The 25,689-nt window shown below is 43.8% G+C and overlaps 3 pseudogenes across 3 annotated transcripts; 1 reads left to right on the top strand and 2 right to left on the bottom strand.

Moving 5' to 3' along the window:
• Positions 1-891: 891 nt before the first annotated feature.
• On the bottom strand, positions 892-2,234 carry LOC308515643 (zinc finger protein Pegasus-like; annotated as a pseudogene). The gene has a single exon. The product of its transcript is annotated as a zinc finger protein Pegasus-like (transcript).
• Positions 2,235-4,525: 2,291 nt separating this feature from the next.
• Positions 4,526-5,671, bottom strand: LOC308515645 (serine/arginine-rich splicing factor 11-like; annotated as a pseudogene). The gene has a single exon. The product of its transcript is annotated as a serine/arginine-rich splicing factor 11-like (transcript).
• A 12,880-nt stretch (positions 5,672-18,551) lies between these two features.
• Positions 18,552-22,790, top strand: LOC308515646 (transcription factor E2F6-like; annotated as a pseudogene). The gene has a single exon. The product of its transcript is annotated as a transcription factor E2F6-like (transcript).
• Positions 22,791-25,689: the final 2,899 nt, after the last annotated feature.

The following is a 25,689-nucleotide window of genomic DNA, read 5'->3' as shown; positions in this document are numbered from 1 at the left end:
ATAAAGCGTTTAAATACAAGGTTCAAACTAAAAGAACAAAAAAGGCATCTTCATAGGTAATCACCTGACATTTCCAGCATTCTCATGTATTTACTTGTGGTTTTTAAAATAAACTACAAGTATAATAAAACGAATCCAATCGAAAATTGATGCATTTTTAAACAAGAGATTGAACAAACAGGTTTTCAAATATTAAAATCCATTTTCAATGTAAAGCCCCGTTTCATTTCATTTCAGAACATTCCTCTCAAATTTTTATAACTTTAATTTTAAAAGAATAAACTGTTTTACATTCCCCCTTATGGAAAAAAAGAAAGGTTTTCTATATACTGAAATAGCTTTACTTCTACCAGTTGAAACTATCAATTCAACTTAAACTAAGTGAACTAGATAGTATTTCAACTATCTAAAGAGCAATTTTAAAGGCAATTCCTCTGCTAAACATGGAAATAAGTTGTAACAAAGTTTGTGAGAAAGTGATTTATTCTACCATTTTTAAATATGGGCAGAAATGACATCTAGCTTTGTATATAGTGAAACACCACTAGGATCAAGCTTTGAAGTCTACATGGACCTTAAACGTGGGAGTTTCAATGAATACCTGTAAGATTAAGATTGCACTTCAATCATCAAAGTCTAAATAAAAGGAAAAAACAGACACCAATGTGTCTAATTGTTCTAATATATAAATGACCCTGACCAAACTTTTATGGAAAAAAAAGGAAAACATTTGTTTCTATTGTCAATTTTGTTTTCTATAAATATAATGTATAAACTTTAAATTAGCATATTAGGGATGGGTCCTCCCCCACCAACAAAAACCAACGATAAACAAAACTAAAAAAATGCATAAAGTCAAAACCAAGGACTTAGTAATGTGACTGTTCCCGGTCAGTGCTGGTTATGCTGCCCTCTTGCAAAATGACAGGCGAAGTCGTACTTGTTTTTACATTGGCATCCTCAGATGTTGCCCTGGAAAGGGTTCTCACACCCATGACATCCTATGTGAATGGTGGATGTTGTCGGCAAAGTACATGTCACAGTGCTGGCAGTGGTGCAGGAGCTGCAGGTTCTGGGCCGGCAGGGTCGGACTGGGCGTGCTCGGCTGGCTGTTTCTTATGCTCGGGGTGCTCGTGTGGGCACTGGGTTCGCTGCTTGGATCTGCCACGGGACTGTAGTTCCTCTGGCTCTGGGGCCGCCGAGGCTCGGGGCTGGCTGGTGGGGGCGCTCTGAGGAATACTTGCGGCCATGGCAGAAACCACTGCCTGGGCCGAGGGCTGCTGCATCAGGAAAGGCTTCTCCTCGCGGCAGGGCACTACGTCGGGGGAGGCGGGGCTCTGGTTTTCAGAGGGCACGCTGGACAACTGCCCTGCGAGAGTGGAGAGCTGATTGAGAGGGTTGTCGACCAGGAGTTCTTGGGGGTCCCTGGGTAGGCCCCCAGTTGAGGTGCTTTCCGCCATACTTTCATAGGAGTCCGTCTGGATGTTGGGGATTTCATGGGTGAAATCGTTAAGGTAGTCTGGCTTCTGAACCACCATGGAAGGCGGACTTAAGTTGATTAGTGCTCTTCTGCTATAGCCCAGGTTGCTGGTTTTCTTCTGTAAAACGCCCCACATTTTCTTGCTGCTTAAGGAAGACCTCGCACCTTTGATTGGTACCATCTTATGCTTGTGCCCGTTGATGATGGGAGAGGTTACTTCGATCGCTGCAGCGGAAGGAACACAATTCACATTTATATGGTTTTTCTCCTGTATGGGAACGCATATGGGCTTCCAGGTGACGCTCATAAGCAGAGGCAAATGGACATAAGTGACATCTATGAGGTTTTTCACCTGTGTGGATTCTGATGCGTTCGATAAGCTGGGCTGTCCCTTTGCTGGCATAGTTGCAATAACGACACTTGAGCTTCCCATCGAAGGTCCTTTCGAAGCCATCTACTAACATTCCTGAGTTTTCATCCAGGGAAACTTCAACAGATGGGTGGTCAAGTCCATTTTGATCGCCATCTGTCCCAGCTTCCCCGAAGAGCCTCTGCCTCCTTGTCCCTGCTCACTGACCCCGAGATCATGTTCACGTGGTGGGTCTGCTGGGTCAGGTACTCCTGGAAATTCTTCACGAAGTCCAGAGTCTCTGGCTTCTTCTCGCCCATCTTGTTTGTTTTGTGTGGCTTGTTTTTAAAGTTTACAGGTCGTTACACCTGGGGGGACACTTTTCACCCCAGACCAGTGCCTCTTTGTTCTGGCCACTCCAGCATGGATGAAAAGCAGAGGAGCTGCAGTGTGCTCTGGAGACGCACCCCGCGGATCCGCAGGCCATGGGGGGACCTCCAACTCAGATGGAAAAGCCTCAGGGAGGTCGCCTGGCAGCTGCTCCGAGTCACCCCCGCCACCACCGCTGCTGCGCGGCCGCCGCCATGTTTGGTCGCGAGTTTATTCTTGATAAAAGTGTCAATGCAGGAATCAGACTCCTGGGGCGGTGGGTGGTGGTGGTGAGGTGAGTAACAGGATCTCTGGATAGGACCTGTGAACCATTTCTGGGCAATAGTGGTGATGTTTCTTTCTTTTCTTTTTTTTTTTTTTTTTTAATATTTTATTGATTTTTTTACAGAGAGAAAGGGAGAGAGATAGAGAGTTAGAAACATCGATGAGAGAGAAACATCGATCAGCTGCCTCCTGCACACCCCCCACCGGGGATGCGCCTGCAACCCAGGTACATGCCCTTGACCGGAATTGAACCTGGGACCTTTCAGTCCGCAGGCCGACGCTCTATCCACTGAGCCAAACCGGCTTCGGCAGTGGTGATGTTTCTTGAGGTAGCAGACAGGATGCCTGCCTTCTGATTTGTTTGGGTCAGTCATTGAGCAAGCTAAGGGAAGGCTGGATGATTGAGAGAGAAACAAGGGATTCTTGGTTAAACTGAAGACTTCATTTGTGAACCAAAAATCATAACAAATTTCTTGGACCTTGAGCCACATATTTTCCCTCAAAAGTATGCATTTTTTTCCCAGCAAAATTTTGTTGAGGGTATCTTGAGGAGTGAACTGAGGTGTATATGTGGAACTTATTTAATGGCATACTGTACTAAAAATCTGAGGACCTGCAGGAGATTTAAAACCCACCCTTGTAATAACTTTTTAAAAGATTGTGAAATTATCAAAATGCACCTGAATTAAGTTTTAATATACAGTATGATGGATGAGTAGGCTGTCCATTTTACCATTTCTTTCTTTGAATTCTTAGGAATGGTTTGGCAGTGCAAGAACTCTATAATTAACAAATTCAATAAATACTGTATGGGCAGAACACCTGTCTAAAATGATGTCTAATCTTTGCCCAATTTAAACTTCTAATACAGCCCTAATTGGCTTCCATCTCCAATCAGTTGCTTGGATGGACAGAAAAATCAACCTTTAACATTTTTAGTTATTACTATTTTTTTAACAGTAACACAAATTTATTGGTTTTATACAACTTGAGATCAAATAAAAAGTACATTATCAAGTACATTTGTCTCACTTTAAAAGCATATGGTCAATTTAAAATGCACTACCCCCTTTTTCCAACACTGAGATTAAAACAAATTAATAAAAGTGAAAAATTGAAAATTAGGACAAGAGATAATTCTTTTGCAGATTTACTCAGGTTAGGCAGATAGCTTTCAATGATGTAGGTGTGAAATAAATTATTTCAGGGAAAAAAATTCCCAAACACCTTATGAAAAAGTATACAACTCTACTTCAAAGTATGCTATTTACTCACTGCCAAAGACAGTTTCATTTCAAATCTTGTTTCTGAAATTAAACCCTAAGCAGCTATCAAAAAAGGTTAGTGCATATATAACCTTTCAAAGTTAAACAAAAGCCACAAAATTTCAGCCACAAGGCTTAAAGGATTATCTATTTCAAATGCTTATTTCCAGATGTAACTATAAGAATGTTAATTTGTCTGCCGAAACCGGTTTGGCTCAGTGGATAGAGCGTCGGCCTGCAGACTGAAAGGTCCCGGGTTCGATTCCGGTCAAGGGCATGTACCTGGGTTGTGGGCATATCCCCAGTGGGAGATGTGCAGGAGGCAGCTGATCGATGTTTCTCTCTCATCGATGTTTCTAACTCTCTATCTCTCTCCCTTCCTCTCTGTAAAAAATCAATAAAATATATTAAAAAAAAGAATGTTAATTTGTCATGTCAACAAACAAGAACATAAGTAGATCCATCATGTTGGAGGATTTTAATGACATTGAGGATATTCCTGCCGCAATTAACATGCAATCAGTGCATTCCCTACATGGCTCTATTACGGCAATGAATCAAATTCTAGAAATACTATAAGTGAACTTACTTAATAAAGGAGATTATACAACATAAACAATCATTGCCTGCTGTAGATGCATGCAGCTTTTCACTTCTGTTATGAAGCAGCACCAGAATAGTCAAGCTGCTTGGTTACTCAATCAGATTTCACCACATCAAGAATTGGTTACCCACATAGTATTTTCTAAAAATTTTTGGCTGTAAATAATATCAATATCAGGAGCGTTATAACCATTTATAGCTCAGAGCTGTATACATCTAAGGTTTGGGATGAAGAAATACAGCATGAAGATATCACACAAAGGAATGAAACTGATGCATGTATACAGGTGGATTCTCATAGAGGCCATATTCAGTCACTCATATCCATGTCTTCGTCATGATGATCATCACCATTCACTTTGGATTCTCTCAGGGGATCACCAGTTCCCTTTCCAAAGAACATTCTTTTGTTTTGGGGGCAACTGGTTCTGTTGGTTTCTTCTCCTCTTTTTTCTCTTTCTCGCTGTCATACCCCTGTTCTTCTTCATCATAATCCCGTGTAACCTGTTTTACATTTTTATCACTTTCCAATTTTCTTTCCTGATCCTTTTCTTTATCTTTACTTTTCTTCTTCTTGCTTGTTGATCATTCTCGTTCATCTCTGCCTCTTTCTTTGTCTTTATCTTTCTTCTTCTCCTTTTTATGCCTCCTAGGGGACGGTGAGCGAGACAATTTTCCTTTCGGAGACCTGGGCTTTTTAGGAGATCTTGTGCCACTCCTGCTTCGTCGACGTCGTCTCTCTCTGCTTGCACTTCTGGTCCATCTGGCTGTGCTATAACTTTTTGGTGGTGTTTTGGAACATTTCTTTTCATTGTCTTCTTTCTTTTTGTCTCTGTTTTTGGATGTGCTCCTTGACCTTCTACCTCTCTCTCTGGAATGAGATCTTCTCCGTCTGGGACTTTTGGATCACCTACTCCTTGACTTAGAATGTGATCTCCTTCTAGATCTGCTTCTTAACCGCCTGTGTCTAGAAGATGAAGGAGTCCTCCTCCTCCTAGAGCGTGATCTTGATCTTGAGTGCCTTCATGTTTCTTCTTTTTTATCTGGTTCTATGGCAGCAGATATTAGGGACTGTGCTTCTCGTACTCTCTTCATGGCTTCCTCTATTTCTTTACTAAAGGTATCTGATTTCAGACTTGGTGAAACAAGACCAGCAGCTACATGATTCAACTCGGGATCAACAGTACTCATAAGCTTCAGCAACTGATCTGCAGCAAGAGACTGAGAGTTCAAGTTTGCTCCAGGAAGCCCAAGTGCAGCAAGGCAGGATCAAGAGTAGGAGCTCCCAAAGCAGCCAATGGAACAGCGCCAATCTGGGTAAGTGGGTTGGGAGCAGGCAGGAGTCCACCACCAGGCAGAAGACCTGCCACTGCATTAGTTGGTGTCAACAGAGACAAAGCCTTAGTCTCATCAGGAATAACTCCTTCTGCATATGGTACGACTATCAATGCTCTGTCAACAAATACAGTGTTTGTCAGATGCTGTGCCACAGCTGCTGAGTCCGGATCATGGAATTTAAAAAGCAGACACGGGATGAGACCGGCAAAGGTGAATGATTGAGCGAAGTAATTCCAAGAGACAGGCTGGCACCGGCAACGGGAAGGGCTCCTCTGTCCTCCAGCTCCAGTCACGGATAGTGACATCATCTAGGCCACGCCGCCAAGAGCGAAAGGCCCCGCGCACAGAGCGCGCGCCCCGCCAGGAGGCTAGTTATTACTATTTGTATACATACATATTTTGAAATATGTTCACACACAGACCTATATGTGAATGTCAAGCCAACTGAGAATAACAAAATTCCCATCAACTAGTGAATGAATAAAAGAAATGTACATCTATCCAATGGAAATCTATTCAATAAGAAAAGGGAATTATTTCAGAGTTAAACAGAGAAAGAGAACAACTAGGACATTTGCAGTATGTTTGTGTAGTGATTTGTTTATAGGGATTAACATTACACAATTGGAATCAGCTCAGCATTCTCCATGTGGTTTTTTGCATCTAGTCTAGAACTTGGAGTTCACAGGGTAGGCAGTTGGGAAGGGAAGATCCATGTAAAGTGGAAGAAACAAGGGCAAGCTGGAACCCATGAGTGACCCTAGGTCACTTCTCAGTGTCCCTAATCTTGATGATGTGGGTATCCTTTGGGGAAAGTTGCCCTTTGCCAAGTTGCTAAACACACACTTGGTCCAGGAATCCGAAAAGCTGAAAGAGGATCCAAGGAAAGGTAGAACATTATAGGCCATTCTGCCCCACACCAACAAATGGAACCAGCAAGTAAGTTACATGTGTGAGCTCCAAAAGTACCTCCATAAAAATGGCTACAGCCTCACTCCTGCTCTCCCAGCTTCACACTGACCACTCTGTGGCCCACACTAATGGAAACATGCAAGGAAGAGAATTCTGGGAGACACAACACAATTCAGCCCAGTCAAGTTGACACAGGAAGAAACTACTAATACATGCAATAATAGATAAATCTTAAAATGTTATCCTAAGTGGGGAACCTTGTCACAAAAGACTACATATTATATGATTCCATTTAAATGACATTCTAGAAAAGATAAAATTATAGAAACTGAAATCAGATCATTGGTCACCAGGTTCTGGTGGGAGGAGAAGATTGGTTGTAGGTCCTTGCTTTTCATCACTTTGCATATTTTATGCAAATCCATTCTGGCCTGAAATGTTTCTGTTGAGAAATCAGCTGACAGTCTCATGTGAGTTCACTTGTAGGTAACTGACTGCCTTTCTCTTGTGGCTTTTAAGATTCTCTGATTGTATTTGTTTTTAAATATATTTTTATTGATTGCAGAGAGGAAGGGGAACGGATAGAGAGATAGAAATACCAATGATGAGAGAGAATCATCAATTGGCTGCCTCCTGCACACTCCCTATCAGGGATAGAGCCCGCAACTCAGGCATGTGCCCTGACCAGGAATGGAACTATGACCTCCTGGTTTATAGATCGACACTCAAACACTGAGCCACTCCAACTGTGCAAGATTCTCTGTTTTTAACTTTTGCCATTTTAATCATGATGTATGTTGGTGTGGGCCTCTTTAGGTCCATTTTGTTTGGGACCCTCTGCACTGCCTGGATTTGTATGTTTTTTTCTGTCACTAGGTCCCGAGGGGAGGTTATGGCTTCTCAGAGACTCCCTGGCAGCCCCGTCACTCGTGTTCACACAGGGCCGGGATGCGTGTGGCAGAAGCAGCTATATAAATGCCGGTGCAGGGGCAAGTCCTCCGGGGTCACTGGAACAGTTTGCTGATGACATGGATCAGGGCTGCGTTCTCGTTCTTGAGGTGCTGATTGTCAGCCTGGAGATTGGACAGGCCCTTCAGCTCCTCTTCCAGCTCAGTGGCCTTGCACTCCAGGGCCCTGTGCTCAAATCTCTCCAGCTCCAGGAGGGCCAGCCTCTCTGCAAAGCGTTCTTTGCGTGGCACACTCCAGCTCCACCTTGAGCTGCACCAGCCACAGTGTGGTCTCACGAAGTCTCTCGTTCTTAACACACAGCTCTGTGTAGAGCTTCCTGAAGTCTCCTCAGGCTCTTCCAATTCGGGCTGGGGTTCTGGATTGAGGGCCCGCTGCCTCTGGGGGGAAGGGCTGGATTCTGGACTGATGTCCACTGGCTTCACCTCCTCCCCCTCCACAGGCCCTCTCCTCTCCTTGCCAATCTGCAGTGCTCCCTAGAGGCCTGTGATCCCTGTCCCTGACCATCAGGTGCCTCTACTCTCTGGGCAGGGCCATCAGAATTCTCAACCCCAGGGACTCGGGGCTGCCAGGAAGGGTCCAGGCTCTGTGTGGCCCCGCTCTGGATAATGATGGGAGAGTCCGATCAGGGCCAGGCCTGAAGATGGCTGCAGGCCTGTCGTGGTGGTGTGGGCAGATCCGGGGCAGGCCGGCTGGGGGAAGGGCCACATGAGGTTGGCCAGTCAGCCCCACCCCCTGATCAGGCCAGTTCACTGACCACAGAGGGCATCATAGCAACAGGTGGTCAGTTGTTTCGGTCATCGTGGTAGCTAACTTTTTATATATATAGATAGTACTGGAAGTCTTAGGCATAGTAATTGTTCAGGTTGCCAAAGGAGGCACGCATGAGGCCAAAAGGGGTAAAGAATTATGAATTTACTAGAGGCCCAGTGCACGAAATTTGTGCACTGAGAGGGGGGAGGGTGTCCCTCAGTCCAACCTGCACCCTCTCCAATCTTGGACCCCTCTGGGGATGTCCAACTGCCAGTTTAGCCACAGGAATCGGGCCAAAACTGGCAGTCGGACATCCCTCTCACAATCCGGGACTGCTGGCTCCCAACTGCTCACCTGCCTGCCTGATTGCCCCTAACTGCTTCTGCCTGCCAGCCTGATCACCTCCTAACCACTCCCCTGCCAGCCTGATTGACGCCTAACTGCTCCCCTGCCAGCCTGATTGCCCCCAACTGCCCTCCCCTGCCAGCCTGGTTGCCCCTAACTGCCCTCCCTGACAGCTTGGTCACTCCTAACTGCCCTCCCCTGCCAGCCTGATTGCCCATAAGTGCCCTGCTCTGCCGGCCATCTTGTGGTGGCCATCTTGGATCACATGGGGGCAGTCATCTTGTGAGAGGGTGTGATGGTCAATTTGCGAGAGGGTGTGATGGTCAATTTGCATATCGCCTCTTTATTATATAGGATTAGGTCACCTGGAAACCCAGATGAGCTGAGATCCAAAATGGCACCAGCACCCAAAGACAGGGAGTCGGATATTTTTTAAAGGACTCTAGGTGGGCTTTTTCAGGGGGGAGAATTCTCTGTGCAGGTCTGGATTCTGGGAAAGTCCAGAGGGGAGAGATAATGGTCTAAGCAAGTGGAATGTCTGTTGTGACATGGCCTAAAGGTCAGTTCCCAGGGGGGAAGGTATCAATTCAATTATTTGATCAGACCTAACAGTATTCAGAAAATAAGAAAAAAATAAAAAGTATCCAAATTGGAAAGGAAGAAGTAAAACTGTAATTATTTGCAGATGACATGATACTGTGTATAGAGAACCCTAAGGATTCCACCAAAAAGCTACTAGAACTAATAAATGAATTCAGTAAAGTAGCTGGATATAAAATAAATAACCAGAAATCAGTTGCATTTTTATACACAATGATGAACTCTCAAAAATGGAAATAAAAAAAAAAATCCCATTCACAATTGCCTTAAAAAATACCTAGGAATAAATTTGACCAAGGATATAAAAGGTCTGTACTCAGAAAATTATAATACACTGAAGAAGGAACTGGAAGAAGATACAAATAAGTGGAAGCATAGTATACTGTGTTCATGGATAGGAAGAATATAATTAAAATGTCCATACTACCTTAAGCAATCTACAGATTCAACACAATTCCTATCAAGATACCAATGATGTATTTCACAGAACTAGAACAAATATTCCAGAAATTAATATGAAACCTGTTGGGTCCAAGTTCCTCTGCCAGGGATTGAATCTCCATAAATATGGACATTGGAAGAAGACATGAGTAACTGCAGGCATATGGGAGAGACTCTATTGCAGACCAAGCAGCCATTGCAGTCACAGCAGCCCAACAAAGCAGCAACTAACAAAGCTGTCACACAAAGCAGTCCAGTAACCAGCTGGTCAGTGGCATCTTTTTATACTAGTTCAGACAAAAGAGGCTTCTTGCCAAATAGTGACATCAGTATTACATAAGGTAAAGGTGCACCTGCACAGTGCATACAGTAAAACTGCTGTGTCATTGCCTCTGCACATGCATATGGCAGATAGGCCTTGAACATCTGGCACACTCCGCACCTCATGCCAGATGGTCTTCCTGGGATACCCTGGCCCATGCGCCAGCTTTTTGAATACAGAGCCCATAACAACAATATAAACTGCAGCATGTTAAGACCAGTATTCCTGCTCCAATAGCAAAATTCAAGAATGCCCAATGTCATGTTCCACCAATCTTGGAAGAGGTCATGGGAAAGGGCTTGTATGTCCTGTACTTCACTATATCTTTCAGGGCACTAGTTACATTGCCAGGGCTGGATCAAGGGGTGTAGCTGTAATTTATAATCGTATCCACTTCTCTAAGGGGATAGGAAGACCACCCAGGGCCCTTCTCCAGTAATAGACCATGGCCAGGTCCACACTGTCGCTTTCCCTTCTGCCAAGGGGAGGGCTTTGGGTCACAACAGTTCACCTGTTGCTTTTAACTGCACATGCAGTGTCTGAGAATATCTCCACATCAGTATTCAATTGTCTAGCCCAATTTTTTAGGCTAGGTGGGTCCACCCCTAGGTGGAGCTTGTCTCTTAATAGGCCATATTTCCCACACATAGGTAAGTCTTTTTTTGTTGTTGTTTAAATATATTTTTATTGATTTCAGAGAGGAAGGGAGAGGAAGAGAGAGAAACATCAATGATGAAAGAGAATCATTGACTGACTGCCTCTTGCATGCCCCCAACTGGGGATCGAGCCCACAACCCGGGCATGTGCCCTGACCAGAAATCAAACTGTGACCTCCTGGTTCATAGGTCAACACTCAACCACTGAGCCATGCCAGCTGGGCAAGGTAAGTCTTTAAAGACAGCCCAGCTATCTGTTCCAATGGCCAAAAGGCTACCTTGCCCAACAGTGACATCAGCATCTGAATCGAACCATAGTTCGTCAATATCCAAATGAACAGTCATAACCATCCATGCAGCAGGGTCCCCCCCCCTCGGCCCCCCCCCCCCCCGCTAGACCTGTCTGTATATCACATGGCCTTTGGGAGGGGTGTAACTGGGAAGTAACTCCTCCATAGGAGTTTCATCCCTTGATAGGGTCTCATAAATCACAGGTCCCAACAGTGTCTGTAACTCTTGTGACAGGGGGCTAGTACTTACTGCTGCCTGCTGTTCCATATGCGCCCCCCCCCCACACACACACACTTTGCTAAAGTTGGGGTTTGTGCCACTCCTGACATGGGCGTGGTCATACAGACCTGCAAGGCAGCACACATGGCTAACACATATCTCTCAACAAGAAAGTATCAGCTCCCAGTTTCCTTCTATAACTGAGACCAAAATCTTATGGGTGCCCTACTTCACCCATTTGGGCGACTTCCCTCTTGGAAGCTCCAAAGGCTTCCTCAATTTCTGGAGTCTAACCCCATGTCGTCTCCTTCGGGGAAAACTGATACAATGGCTGAAACAATTGCACCAGCTGGAGAATGAACATTTGCAGACCAACATAAGTCTGTAACTCTTTCACCATTGTGGGTCAGGGATAAGCCTGCACTTTGTCAATGACTGCTTCAGGGATACAAGCCAGGCCCCTAGATCACCCATCCCCATGAGTCCAAAGCCTGCTGTAGACTACCAGCAGCTGCGTTCGAATCTGCAAGAGAGTCAGAGGTTAGCACACCATCAACAAAATGGAACATTGGCACCATGGGAGGCTTGCCCCAGGCAGTTAAATCCCATGCCACCAAACCATGACAAATAGCAGGGCCATGCAAACATCCCTGAGGGAGGGCGACAAAAGTCCACTGTCCTCCCTCCCACCAGTGCAAGGCAATCCATGCGATCCGCTCTAGCTGACACTGCAGAGAGTAGCGGTGGAGTCATTCAACTTAGTTCTCTGCAAGCCATGGTCATCCACCAGGTGCAGTCAGATTTCCTCTATTTGCCACACCAAAGAACTATAGGGCCTACACATGCACCAGATGAACCTCACCTTCTCCAGCCTAACATTGTCTGTCCAATTTTTTCATGGCCCCCTGGGAGGCAACATTGTGGCACCTGGACTACTGGGGGGTAGGGTTGGGGGCAGGGGGCTGGGCAACAGTACAGCAGCATGATGTAGGTTGGACCCACTTCGCTCAGGGCACGGGCTTCATCACATGCATCCACAGGCAAAATTCACTTCTGTTGCTCGTACATCTATTTATATTTGCATACCAGAGGCTTTTACTGGCTCCATACCTCCCAGGCCCACTGCCTTAGGCATTTTCTTACATACAGTCACAGGTCTCCTCATCCCCTGCTCTCACCATTTGACTTCCTTGTCTGCCAGCGAGCCGAACACTGCCAAGAGGGCGGGTGTGCTGCAGCCAGAATCCATTCTTTCATCAGCCGCTGGTAGTGGCAGCAGTGGCTAAGGGGCCACACAGTGGCCCTTGGGCTCCAGGGGAGGCCTCACTGCTGTGCAGAGCTTGGCTCTGTCTTTATCCTAAACACTAATTTGAAAGAATATACACAGTATTATTTACAACTAGAGGCCCAGTGCATGAAATTCATTGGGGGGGGGCATGGGAGGGTTGGGGGAGGGTGTCCCTCAGCCTGCACCCTCTCCAATCTGGGATCCCTCTCACAATCCTGAACTGCTGGCTCCTAACAGCTCACCTGCCTGCCTGCCTGATTGCCCCTAACTGCTTCTGCCTGTGGGCCTGATCACCCCCTATCAGCTCCCCTGCCAGCCTGATCGCCCCCAACTGCCCTCCCCTACCACGATCTGCCTCCTCCGCTGGGCCCCACCTCCGCTGTGTGCATGGCAATCTTGTGACAGCCATCTTGTGATGATGTTAGGGCGTGATGCATGAGGCGTGATGACTACCTAGGCTATTATTAGTATAGATAACCAAGATTTGGAAGCAGTCCAAGTGTCCATCAGTTGATGAGTAGATAAGACAGCTATGGTACATTTACACAATGGAATACTACTGAGGCATAAAAAAGATAAATTTTACCCTTTGCAACAGCATGGATGGACCTGGAGAACATTATGCTAAGTGAAATAACCCAGTCAGAGAAAAATGAGATCCATATTATTTCACTCATATGTAGAATCTAATGAACAATCTGAACTAACAAAATAGAGACAGACTTACAGATAGAGAGCAGGCAGACAGCTGGTGTATGTGGGGGGTGTTGAAGGGTGTGGAGGAATTGAGGGGAAAAAGAGAAACAACTCATGGACATGGACAACAATGTAGTGATTGTGAAATGATGTGGGTGGTGGAGGTGGAAGATGGTATAGAGGGAATAAGGAAAAAATAAAATAAAGAAATAAAAGCATATCTTTGGTGAGGATTAAAAGAGAATACATTAGAGATGTAACAGTTTTGCAAATGTATCAGAATAAAACAATGACTCTTTCTAAATGACAAAAAAAATACTTAAAATGACATGGTTATAGATCTTAACAAAATGCAATTGACAAAGAAATTTGCTTATTTTGTAACTAACATTTTAAGATAATATTCAAAATTATAAATGAAAGTATATTAGACTAAGAAACCAATTAATTTGTTCCCCACTGTCAATTGTACCTGCGGCCTTTTCATTTGTCATTTGCATACCAGAATGACCCCTCAACATTACTATCTATCTATGTGCCTTTCTTATTTTTTAAAACTTATATTTATGTTGACAGTATTACAAATGTCCCCAATTTCCCCCCACTTTGTCCCTTCCACCCACCCCCTGTCCTGCCTTTCCCACATTAGTGTCTGTGCCCATGGGCTATGCATATATGCATATATACACTGAGTGGCCAGATTATTATGACCACCTGACGTTTGTAGGCAAATTAGCTGTAATTTCGCGCTGAAGTTGCTAGAGGGCCAGACCATTATAAATAGGGAAGCAGGTTGTTTACCACGACAGTAGAAGTGATTTTTTTCCTGAAGATATGGGTAAACAACGCAATTTAACAGCCTTTGAACATGGAATATATTTGAACGTGAGTGGCCAGATTATTATGACCACCCCATCAGTACTTCATTGGGCCACCTTTTGGCTTCCATACTGTGGCAATTCTTCTTGACATTGACTCCACGAGATGTTGAAAGGTGATGCGAGGAATCTGACACCATGCCTGATGAATAGCACTGTCCAGTTCTGTGAGACTTGATGGTTGTGGAACCAGCTGCCTGATGGCTCTTTTAACTTCGTCCCACAAATGCTCAATTGGATTGAGATCCGGTGATTGTGGGGGCCACCTAAGCAAGGTAAAGTCTCCCTCGTGTTCTTGAAACCACTCCTGCACAATACGAGCACTGTGGCATGGCGCATTGTCTTATTGGAAGAAGTCATCTCCATTGGGATACACCATCAACATGATAGGATGAACTTGATCAGGTATGTTGTGCTATTCAGACGTTGTTCCACACGAATTAAAGGGCCCAAATCATGCCAGGAAAACATGCCCCAAACCATAACACTGCCCCACAAGCTTGAAGGTTTGAACTCATGCATATGGGGTGCATGCTTTCATGATGTTTCTGCCAAATTCTCACTCTGCCATCTGCATGATGCAACTGGAAACGTGATTCATCGGACCACATGACTTTTTTCCAGTGCTCCACTGTGCAATCCTTGTGTTCCTGTGCGAATTGGAGACATTTTATCTTGGTAACTGCAAGCAGCAAAGGTGTTTGAACAGGCCTTCGGCTTCCATATCCCATACAATGTAGTGTACGGCTAATTTGCCTATAAACATCAGGTGGTCATAATAATCTGGCCACTCACGTTCAAATATATCCCACGTTCAAAGGCTGTTAAATCGTGTTGTCTACCCATATCTTCAGAAAAAAAATCACTTCTACTGTCGTGGTAAACAACCTGCTTCCCTATTTATAATGGTCTGGCCCTCTAGCAACTTCAGCGCGAAAATTATAGCTAATTTGCCTACAAACGTCAGGTGGTCATAATAATCTGGCCACTCAGTGTATATCTTCTTTGGTTAATCTCTCCCCATCCCCTCCACACCTCTCCCAACTGAGATCTATCATACTGTTCCATGCATCCATGCCTCTGTGCCTATTTCCTTCATCATTTTATTTTGTTCATTAGATTCCACTTACAAGTGAGATCATGTGATATTTATCTTTCTTTAACTGGCTTATTTTGCTTAGCATAATAATCTCCAGATCCACCCATGGTATTGCAAAGGGTAAGAGCTCCTTTTTTACAGCTACATAGTATTCCATTGTGTAAATGCACCACAGCTATTTTATCCACTCATCTACTTTTAATTCCTTCCAGCATATTCTTGATGTCAGATATAGTATTCGTCATTTCTGACTGGTTCCTTATTTATGCTTTTTGTTTCTTTTTGCATGCTACTGTAGTTCCCATTAAGTTACTTATAATTCTCAATAAGTTACTTGAGCATACCTATAACCATTACTTTAAACTCTATATCTGATAACTTGCTTACCTCCATTTCATTTAGCTCTTTTTTCCAGAGCTTCCTCCTTTCCTTTCATTTGGGGGTTGATTCTGTGTCTCCCCATTTTGTTGTCTCTTTGTGTTTGTTTCTATGTATTTGAACTATTATCCCTCACAGCCTTAGTGGGCTGGCCTTATGTAGTACCTGTCCTGTGGGACCTAGTGGTACAGACTCTTTGATCTTCTGAGCTGGATGCTCCACGAATGTTCCTTGTGTGGGCTATTTTGGCTCTTCTATTGTAGTTTGATCTTGTTGATGTTGTCCCATTCATGGGTGATTTCTCCCTCAGGTTGGCTGATTGTGAGGCTCAAACCTCACCATGTCATGTGAACTGTTGTGCACATGCTGACAGAACAAAACAAAAGAAGAAACAAATAAAAAGCATACAAAAGATCCTACAACAACAACAAAAACAACCACAAAAGAAAAGAAAATTAAGAAAGAGAAAAGAGAACAAAAATAATAAAAGAAAATAAAAATATATAAGAAGAAAAATGGGGAAGAAAATAGTATATCAAAAGAAAGAAGGGAGGGTATAAGAATAAAGAATAGGAAAAGGAAAATGGTATAAAAGAGGAAGGAAAAATTATGAAAAGGAAAAAAGAAGGAAAAAATAAGAAAAGGAAAAAGGAAGAGAAAGAACACAAAATAGAGTAAGAAAAAGAAAGATTAAAATAAGAGCTATGAAAGAAAAAAGATAAAATAATAAAGCAATAAAAAAGAAAAAAGAAATAAAATAATGCAAATGCAAACAAACAATAAAATATCTGAAGTTAGTTCCTCTTGGCAAAGTAGTGTCTCCTGGGACCTCCCTTTGGATCCTGCTCTTATGTTGACTAATGCTGACTGTTTTGTATGCCATTTCTGGACCTCCCAGTAGGGACTTTGGTGCTAGCCACTTTCAGAAGTTATCCACCCTTGGCTCTTGGCAACCTGTTTGAAGTTTCACACGATCCAATTTGTGGCTGCCTCCACAAGGCTTGGCTGTGCACAGGAGGGGTCAAGCTGTGCTCTAGGCAAGGCTTATTAGCAGCATGGGGCCCAGAGGCAGGTCAGCAAATGTCCTAAGGCTCCTGGGGATCTGCCTCTGCCCACCTCCACCTACTGATGAGCTGCCAGACTTAGTCACCGAAAAGGCTGTTTCTGAAAGGGCTTTTGTTGGAACTGGGAGGATGCAACCTCTGGGTCTCCTGTGAGAGGGAGGTGCCATTCAGATTTCAGGGAAGATTTTGGGGTGGGTGTGTTCCCATGTCCCAGAACCACACATCTGAGTCTGTCCCAGAATATTTCTGACCTTGACAAGACAGAGACCCTCATATGCAGTCTGGTGGGGTCTGCTGGAAGCCAGGAATTTCTATTAGGTCTCCAGTGAGAAGGAAGCACCAGTCAGGTTCCAGGGATAGTGAGGAGAATGGCCCTACCCCAAAGCTAGTCACTGATACCCCCTGAGACTGCCCTTTGCTGCTGCTTCCTCAGCAGGGGTCGAGGTGCAGAGTAGAGCAAGTGGGATTCTTGAGAGTGGGGTGTGCTATATCTCTGAGTGGGGGGTACTTGCCTTTCCCCTGGTCGTTGCTACTGGAAGGGACTTGCCCCTCTCAGGAAACATAGCTACTGCGATAAGGGATGGGGGGTGACTGAGCGCAGGTCTCCTGGCTATCTCTCCCACCTACCCAACTCTCCCCCCCTCCACTGAAGCCTCAGGTGAGTTGCTGCAAACAAAAATCCCATGCTCTGCTGTTTTTTGCAGATGGCTTTATCTCCAACAGACTCCTTCTCTCCCTAGAGATAGAAGCCCTGCCCCCTTTCCTGGCTGGATGCTGCATGGGCTGCTGTTCTTGGCTCTGGTACTCGGAGCTGGGGAGCCCAGCCTGGAGTCCAGGCCTTGCTCCTTTCAGGGAAACACCCCCGAAACTGAGATATCTCTCCTCATCCTCAGCCTGCTGCCCATGGGAGCTGGGACAGGCCTTCTCAAGACCCCACCCTTCCCACCAGTTTTGAGGTGGTTTCTGCCCTTCCTTGTTAAACGTCTCCTCTTCAGCAAGCCTTCAGTTGGTAATTCAGAGTGAATGTTACCCAATTATTTTTATTTCCAGTTTGGTTCTGGGAGGAGGTACAAGGAAGATCCACCTACTCCACTACCATCTTGAAACCCTCTCTTTCTTATTCCCCGCCCCCCCATTTCCCATTTTGAGTATTCCTCCTCCAATGTCTTTTCTTCCTGTAATATCTCTGTCCCTTTCTTTTATCCGTTTTCACCTTTTTTTTCATGTCCTCAGTTCTTTCTCTTTTTGCTTCTTTCCTCTACACAATTCTGCAACTTGCACAAACCCTCTGAAACGCACACAAACCCTTAACAACTCACACAATCCTTCTGCAGCTTTCTTAGTCTCCTTTAATTTGTTTCTTTTAAACTCATTTAGAAATAACCAACTTTATCTCCAACTGCCATGGCTCAGTGGTTGAGCATCGATCTAATCACAGTTTGATTCCTGGTCAGGGCACATACTCAGGTTGTGGGCTCAATCCCCAGTATGACTCTCTTTCATCACTGATGTTTCTATCTTTCTCTCCCCCTCCCTTCCTCTCTGAAAACAATAAAAATATATTAAAAAATAAATAACCAACCTCAGAACAACCTACTTTCAATTCTATATTACCAAAACCATATGCTTTTTTCCAACTTAATTAGAATTGTTAATTCTTAGAAACCTTAATTTTTAGTGACAACTAAAATTAAGTAATTAGCATTCTTTAGATTTGCAATTTATGAATATATTTCATACCTTTCAGAAACAGTTTTTTTCTATTGGCAAATACACTTTCATTTTTTAAGACACATAACAAAATAACATAAATTCTTTTTTGTAAACACAGGCCAAACAAACATATTTTATGTTAATATCTGTAAAAGGCATCAATTAAACTTAAATTACCCATTTGGATTCTTGGTGATTGCTGTACTGTCTTTTTTTTTTTTTTTTTTTTTTTTTTAGTGTTCTCAAAAGTGAGCTGGGGTCGTTGGCAATTTCTAAGGAGGCTGGAGAAGAGGCAGGGGGAGATATCAGGCTCTGCCACTTGAATTTAAAAGTACCACATTTTTCTCTTACATTGAGGTGGGACAGTGGCTCCTGATGCTTCCACAGCCTTTACAGAGTTTTGAGGTGGCATTAATTTCCACATTGTTCCCCAGGCCACAGCAGCTCCTGGGTCTCCAGGAGGAGGATTTAGGGTGTTTAAAAGACTTATTTCCTCACTGTTTTCTTTTTGAGTTTTACTGTGTGGGAAGGGAGTGAGACCCTTTCCCCCTCTTTGAACCATCAATTTAGATCTTGCTGAGTAGAATTCTTATGCTGTAACAACATGTAAACTTGCATATAAATGACCTTATTCTATTTACTAGACCTTTGGCAAGACAATTCTGTGCTACAATAAAAGATCATCTTTTTCTTGGTCATTGGCTCATCAACATAGTTGGACCAACTGTCCAGAATGGGCTACCACTGGGTACTGATGCCAAGCCCCCTCCCCCACATGCGTAAGAGTCAAGGGTTACATATAAAATAACAATTACACAAACAGGAAGGAGCAAGCAACTATATAGCAATATGATTTCTATGCAAATTTCTCTAAGTGATAATATCACAAATTAAAAACACAACTATTAAGACACCCACAAGATTTAGGCAATAATAAAAGCAAACAATAGCCCCCAAATCCATATACCAAAACCAAAAGAGTGTTCCAACCAAAACCCACACAGAGGAACCGGGATTTTTCTTAGTCACTGAGCAGTGCCGACTGCTGAGCTGCGCCTACTGATTCCAATGGAATCCCAAGAAGCAGGGCTGGGGCTCCTAGTCATGTACACTAGGGACTTTACCCAGTTTGGGCTCATCAACCCACCAACAACCCATTCCTTCTCCCAACTGGACGTGGCAGGCAGTCAATACCAAGAAAGAGTGAAAGACAGGCCCCGAGTAAAACCACTAGGGACTCCGAAGCGTCAGTCAGCCACGGGCAGTCTGGGAAACTCCCTCTCAAGTCCAGGAACTTCCTGGGGCTCCTGCTTGTTCTTGGTTGGCTTGCCAAAACTGTAACCCAAACCAAGGTTCATCTAAAAGCCAAACTCATGAGGCAGGTGCTGTTGAAAAAGGAAAGAGGTTTATTTAAGTGCTAGTCACTTGAGAAGATGGTGGACTCTGGTCCAAAGCCCCTCTTAGCATCTCAGTGAAGTCAGGGGTTTTTATAGGAAGGGAGAGGGAAAGAAGAACAAAAACATCGCTCCAGTAGCACAATCGGTTAGCGCGCGGTACTTATAAGCAGAACAAAAACATCAATGGAAGGGGGGTTGGAAAGTTTTCCATGGGCACTGGGGGCAGCGGGGAGTCGCGGGTGACCCTGCTCGCCTCCAGCCCGCGCGGTACCTCCGCAGCCGTGGGCACTGTGCCTGGGAGCGGTCCGCGGCGCTGCTCCAGCTGGGCTCCGGGGACGACGCGCGGGGGCGGCGGCCACCCGGACCAGGGGAAGGCGCGGGCAGCATGAGTCAGCAGGGGTCGGCTGGCAAGCTGCCCAGCGAGCTCGTGGACCCAGCAGAGGAGACGGTGCGCCGCCGGTGCTGAGACCCCATCAACGTGGAGGGCCTGCTGCCATCAAAAATAATGATTAATTTAGAAGATAATGTACAGTATGTGTCCATGAGAAAAAATCTCAAAGTGAAGACACCTCGGTTTGATGTATCACTGGTTTATTTAACTCGGAAATTTATGGATCTTGTCAGAAATGCTCCTGGGGGTAGTCTTGACTTAAACAAGGTTGAAACAAAACTGGGAGTACGGAAACGAAGAGTATATGACATCACCAATGTCTTAGATGGGATCGACCTGGTTGAAAACAAATCTAAGAACCACATTCGATGGATAGGATCCAATCTCAACAATTTCGGAGCAGGGTCCCGACAGAAGAAGCTGCGGGAGGAGCTGTCCGACCTGTCGGCCATGGAAGAGGCTCTGGACGAGTTGATTAAGGATTGTGCTCAGCAGCTGTTAGAGTTAACGGATGACAAAGACAATGAAAGGTTCGCGTATGTGACGTACCAAGACATCCATAGCATCCGAGCCTTCCACGAGCAGATTGTCATTGCAGTGAGAGCTCCGGCAGAGACCAGACTGGACGTCCCAGCCCCCCCGAGAAGACTCCATCACGGTGCACATACGGAGCACCAAGGGGCCCATCGACATCTACCTGTGTGAAGTGGAGCAGGGTCGCTCCGGCAGGAAGGGCTCTGAAGGGGCAGGACCCTCGGCGTCTAAGCAAAGCGAACACTCAAAGAAGCCTGACAAAGAAGAAAATTCTCCACAGCAAAGTGAAGTGAGTGACTGACGGGATTTGAGCCCGTGTGTTGAGTGGCTTTGGAGCGTCGCGTGGATGATTACGCATCGAGTTTGATCCCCAGCGATCAGTCACTGTGAAGTTCCCCTCAGTCAGTGGCAGCACAAGGCCAGTAGTGTCTTTGAGTGGCTCACTACTTAGATTCCGGGATTATTATGGTTTCCACATTCAGAAGCAACTCTTTTTTATAACTCACTGCTTTTTGTCAGTAACCTAGATATCCTGCCTGCTGAAATCCCTTCCTCAGAGAGTATCACTAACCCCAAAACGGTGGGTCCTGCGTGGACTCTGCCCTCCCTTCAAGGATCATGTGTCGTCATCACAAAAGCAGTTGCCTTATGCGAGTTCACGTCTGCATTAGCTGCTGCGCAGTGGGTGGGCGTGCACATGCCATTTAAATGTGATGTCTGTATATATCTGTATAATGCTTAGATCACTTATGTGTGTCTCAGTGAGTCTCTTCGCCACTGTATAGCCAAAATAATGTATATATGGAAATTAACAGATTCTCTAACTTCTGTGGTACCTGTAACTTATTAGCATCCTCTGAACTTAAAGATCATGGGTTTAATGAAAGAGTTTCAGTATGATTCCCAGTGGTGGAATGGGGTCCAGGTGACCTACAGCTACTGTGTCTGAGCAGACCGGTGGCATGCCCCATGACTTCAGGGACAAGTGTGGAGATACCATCAGGTAGTGGCTTAATGAGTGTGAGACAGGCATTCGATGATGTGACAGCTGGAAGCTATTCTAAGCTTTTTGCCAGCAGGTTTATGATGTTTCTGTGTGCAGCCTTGCTCCTCGCTCAGATGGATGCATTTAGGCATTAGTTGTCCCTGGCCCTCTCTCCCGCTCCAGCCCCTTTTCCAAGTACCTAGCTATGTCTACCTCACTGGTAAATCACTTACCACCCTGTGCCTCAGCTCACTCGAGTTACCATGAGACTATGAGCTCCTGGAGGGACTCTGTCTTAATTAGTGCTATGCCCAGAGCCTTGCATGATACCTGCACATGAATGTGCTCCGTCACTGAACAAACCAGTGAGTGAGTGGATTGTAAAATCAGACTAAACGTATGTGGCTTGTCTGCCATACAGGATCTTAGGAGCATCATTCAGACTTATATTGTAAACATCTCACTTTCAAAGAAAAATTTGAAGCAACTAGAAATTAAGATCATGTATAAAAAGGTTTAAAATAGGAATCAAAATATTGAAAAATAGTGCTGTTGAGGATGCACATACCTCTGCACTCCAGTGGCTCTTCCCTGTGCACCATGCACGTGGCCTCCTCCCCTTGCCCCCCCCCCCCCGCCCCCCCCCCCGGCTTTCTCTCCAGGCCTGGCCTGCTGGGGGTGCTCCTGTGTGGGACTTAAGCAGGAGTGTATATAGGTCAGGTCTCAAGGAGAAGATTGGGGCTGCAAAGTAGAACTGGCAGCTGTCAGTCTACATGTGATGGCCAGAACCCTGAGAGGATGAGGTCATCTAACGCAGCTGGTTGCCAACCTTTCAGACCTCACAGACCACCCACCAGTGGCGACCACCTGTTGGCGACCGCTGATCTAATGACGGTAGAGCAGAAGAGGAGAGGCCCCGAGCAACTGTATTGAAGGGGAAATAGGAAGAAAAGGCCTTTCCTGAGAAGGAATGGGGGGTGGGTAAGGAAGGTAGTCTCCCCAAAAACCAACCAAGGAAGCATGGCCAAAGGTGATAGCATTGTTTCTGAGCAGCAGTTCCTTACTCTCGAAATGTGACAAGTGTTCAGCTTTACAGATTGGTCTGGGGATATAATGAGATCATATGAACAACAGTTCTTTGTAACCATAGGCGTGTGATATAAAGGAATATTCTCCAGCAAAAAAAAAAAAAAAAAGAAAGAAAAGTTATCCATGGGCGTACCAGCGCAATCCATTCCAATAAGGACCTGAAACTAGTCAAGTGATGGTCTGGTGTGCATCATCCTGGTTTTAGGCCATCCTTGTTTCACAGTTGGAAGTCAGCAATTCCACTAGAGCTGGGATATCTGAAGGTTAGAGTTTGTACCTTCTGAAGTTAGTTCCTAGGATTCTGATACAAGCATGCAGTTTATCTACAAGCTACATGTTAGTCAGAGTCAGCAATGTCAAAAGAATGATGGGGTGGGTTACATTTCCCCACTGTTACAAAACCAGTTGGTTCGAATTACACAAAGAATATATTAATGGTACCGGGGATAATGGCTGCTTTGAATTTCTCAATTGTAAGTTAATTTGCTAGTTTTCTGGCATCATTGCTCCATCCGTGAACATGTTTTTTTTAAAAAATATCTTCAGAATTTGCAATTATAGTATTTCCCTTCATTTGATCATTTTACATATGTTTTTCTGCTCCTCCTACCTCCAGTTTAAAGAAAATATTTAAGATACACAACTCAAAATTAGTGAGGAAAAATTGTGCTAGTAACATGCTTTAAAAATAACAATTTTGGGAGAAGGTGGGTAAAAGGGGGTAAATGGGAGATATCTGTAATACTATCAACAATAAAAATATATTTTAAGAATAAATAAAAATAACAATTTTTGAAGAGACACGATCTCTGATTAAATTACAGTAATACAAGAGGGAAAACAGTAGGTTTATTTCTGAGGTAAATATATGTTTGAAAAAAGTACTATTTCAGCCAACCAGATGAATAACAGGTAAGCTCCATTTTCTCTATCCTACTATCAGAAATCTAGAGATTCCTTTCCCTCAGTGTGTTTCTGTATGTCTCTCACTCTTCATTAGAAAGGCTATTCAATGGATTAAGCTTCAAAAGTTTGTCTTTGGGCTAGGGCACACACACACACACACACACACACACACACACACATCTAAGGGACAAACTGTGAAACTCTATTAATTCTAATCACTTACCTGCCGGTTACTTTGGGTTTTGAATTTGAATAATAGTCTTTGCATTATAATAGTCTTATTTCTTCCTGTCCAATATAATTCATTTCTTTTTCTTGCCTTATTACATTGACTAGAGTCTGCAGTACAATTTTTAATAGAAATGTTGATTTCAGGCATTCTGCCTTCACTTTAAGAATATTTTACCATTAAGTACAGGTTTTCTTGACAGTTTAAGGAATTCCCCTTTTATTCATAGTTTGCTCGGGATTTACTTTGTCATGAATAAATGTTGATTATATAAAATGCTTTCATGAATTATTAAGAGCAAATGATTTTTCCCTTTATTGTGAATAGGGCTTAACAGAACCTTTCCCCATTCTTTTAAGAGTTGACTGTTGTTTAACTCACCTAATAACCTGATAATACTATATGTCATCTTGATGCTAGGCAAACTTGCTTATGGTAAAAATGGACCCTGATTGGTAAATTGCATTGGATTGGCTGGAACTATAATTGAACCATAAGTAGCTGGTAGGGGAGCCATAGCTTTGGGCCTTTCTCAGTGTGTACCACTTATAACCAGGCATGCCATCCATGAGGAGTCTGGAAGTTGTGCCTATGGAATTCTTCTAAGAGATTAGTTGTTTCTGAGGAGATGTGAACTTTAAACTGGAGTGTTTGACCCACCAGACATGAACCCTTGTCTCCTGGCATCTGAGATATCATCTAGGGAGGCCAAAGAAAATATATCAGCGAGTGGTAGGCTGCTGCCAGGCTGCTGCCAGGCCCTCCCGACAGAAGAAGGAAGTCTTCCACGGTCCTGTTAAGCACTGGTCTCCTTACTGTACCTTTCTGAGGGTATTGGTACCAAGAGGGCTGTAGGAGTCCTAAGAGTCTGAATGTTTAATGGCACCTAACACTCCCTACTCGGCATTGCAAATTTATTAATGTAGTGAAGTATGATCATTGATGTTCTAAAGTTAAATCAATCGTGTTTCTGGGATAAATCTAACTTGATCATGATCTATTTTGTTTGCTAGATTTTGATTGATAACATTTTGTTCAGGGTTTTTGTACCTATGTTCACAAGTGAAATAGGATTGGTGATGCTCCTGAATCCTACTGTCTGCTAAAGTTTTGCTATTAAGATTATATTCATCTCATAGAAAAATATTGTAGAGTGTTTCTTCATTATTTATACTCTGAAATAGTATATGTTAGGTTGGCAGTGTTTGTCCCTTAGGTGTTTGGTAGACTCTCTGGGCCTGGAGTTTTATATGAAGAAAGATTTTAAACTACTGACTGAACTACTTTAATGGTCATAAGGACTATGTAGATATTCTATTTCTACTTGAGTCTCAGTTGATGAATTCCCCCACTTAGGAATTTGTCCACTTCAGCTAAACTTTCAAACTTATTGACACAAAATGGTTCAGAATGTCTTATTGCCTTTTAGGATTGCCTATAACACCTGTAGATAGGTCCTGCTTTCAGTCCTAAATTGTTTTCTTGTCCTTTTTCACTTCTTTTCTTGCTTAATCTTGTCAGTTTTGCCAATTATATTAGTCATTTTAGAGAAGCAATTTTTGGCTTTGTTCATTTTCTCCATTGTTTAGGATTACTATTTTACTCAATTTGTGTTCTTATGCTTATTTCCTCCTATCTTTTAAAAGTTTATTCTGTTTCTATTTCACTAACTTCCTATTTGTATAATTTACAAATTATTTTTCACCCTTTTTAAAAAAAATGCAAATAAGTTTATAAATTTTAAAGTGTTATTTGAGCTACATTCCACACATTTGAAAATTTTTAAATTTAGCATTTTTATTATTGTTCAATTTTTAATATTTTGGTTTTACATTATAATTTCCATTT

This window comes from Myotis nattereri (genome assembly GCF_964212035.1).
Source record: "Myotis nattereri genome assembly, chromosome: 3".
Taxonomy (NCBI): domain Eukaryota; kingdom Metazoa; phylum Chordata; class Mammalia; order Chiroptera; family Vespertilionidae; genus Myotis; species Myotis nattereri.
The sequence above is the reverse complement of the archived record's forward strand: the minus strand, read 5'-3'. Positions and strand labels throughout refer to the sequence as shown.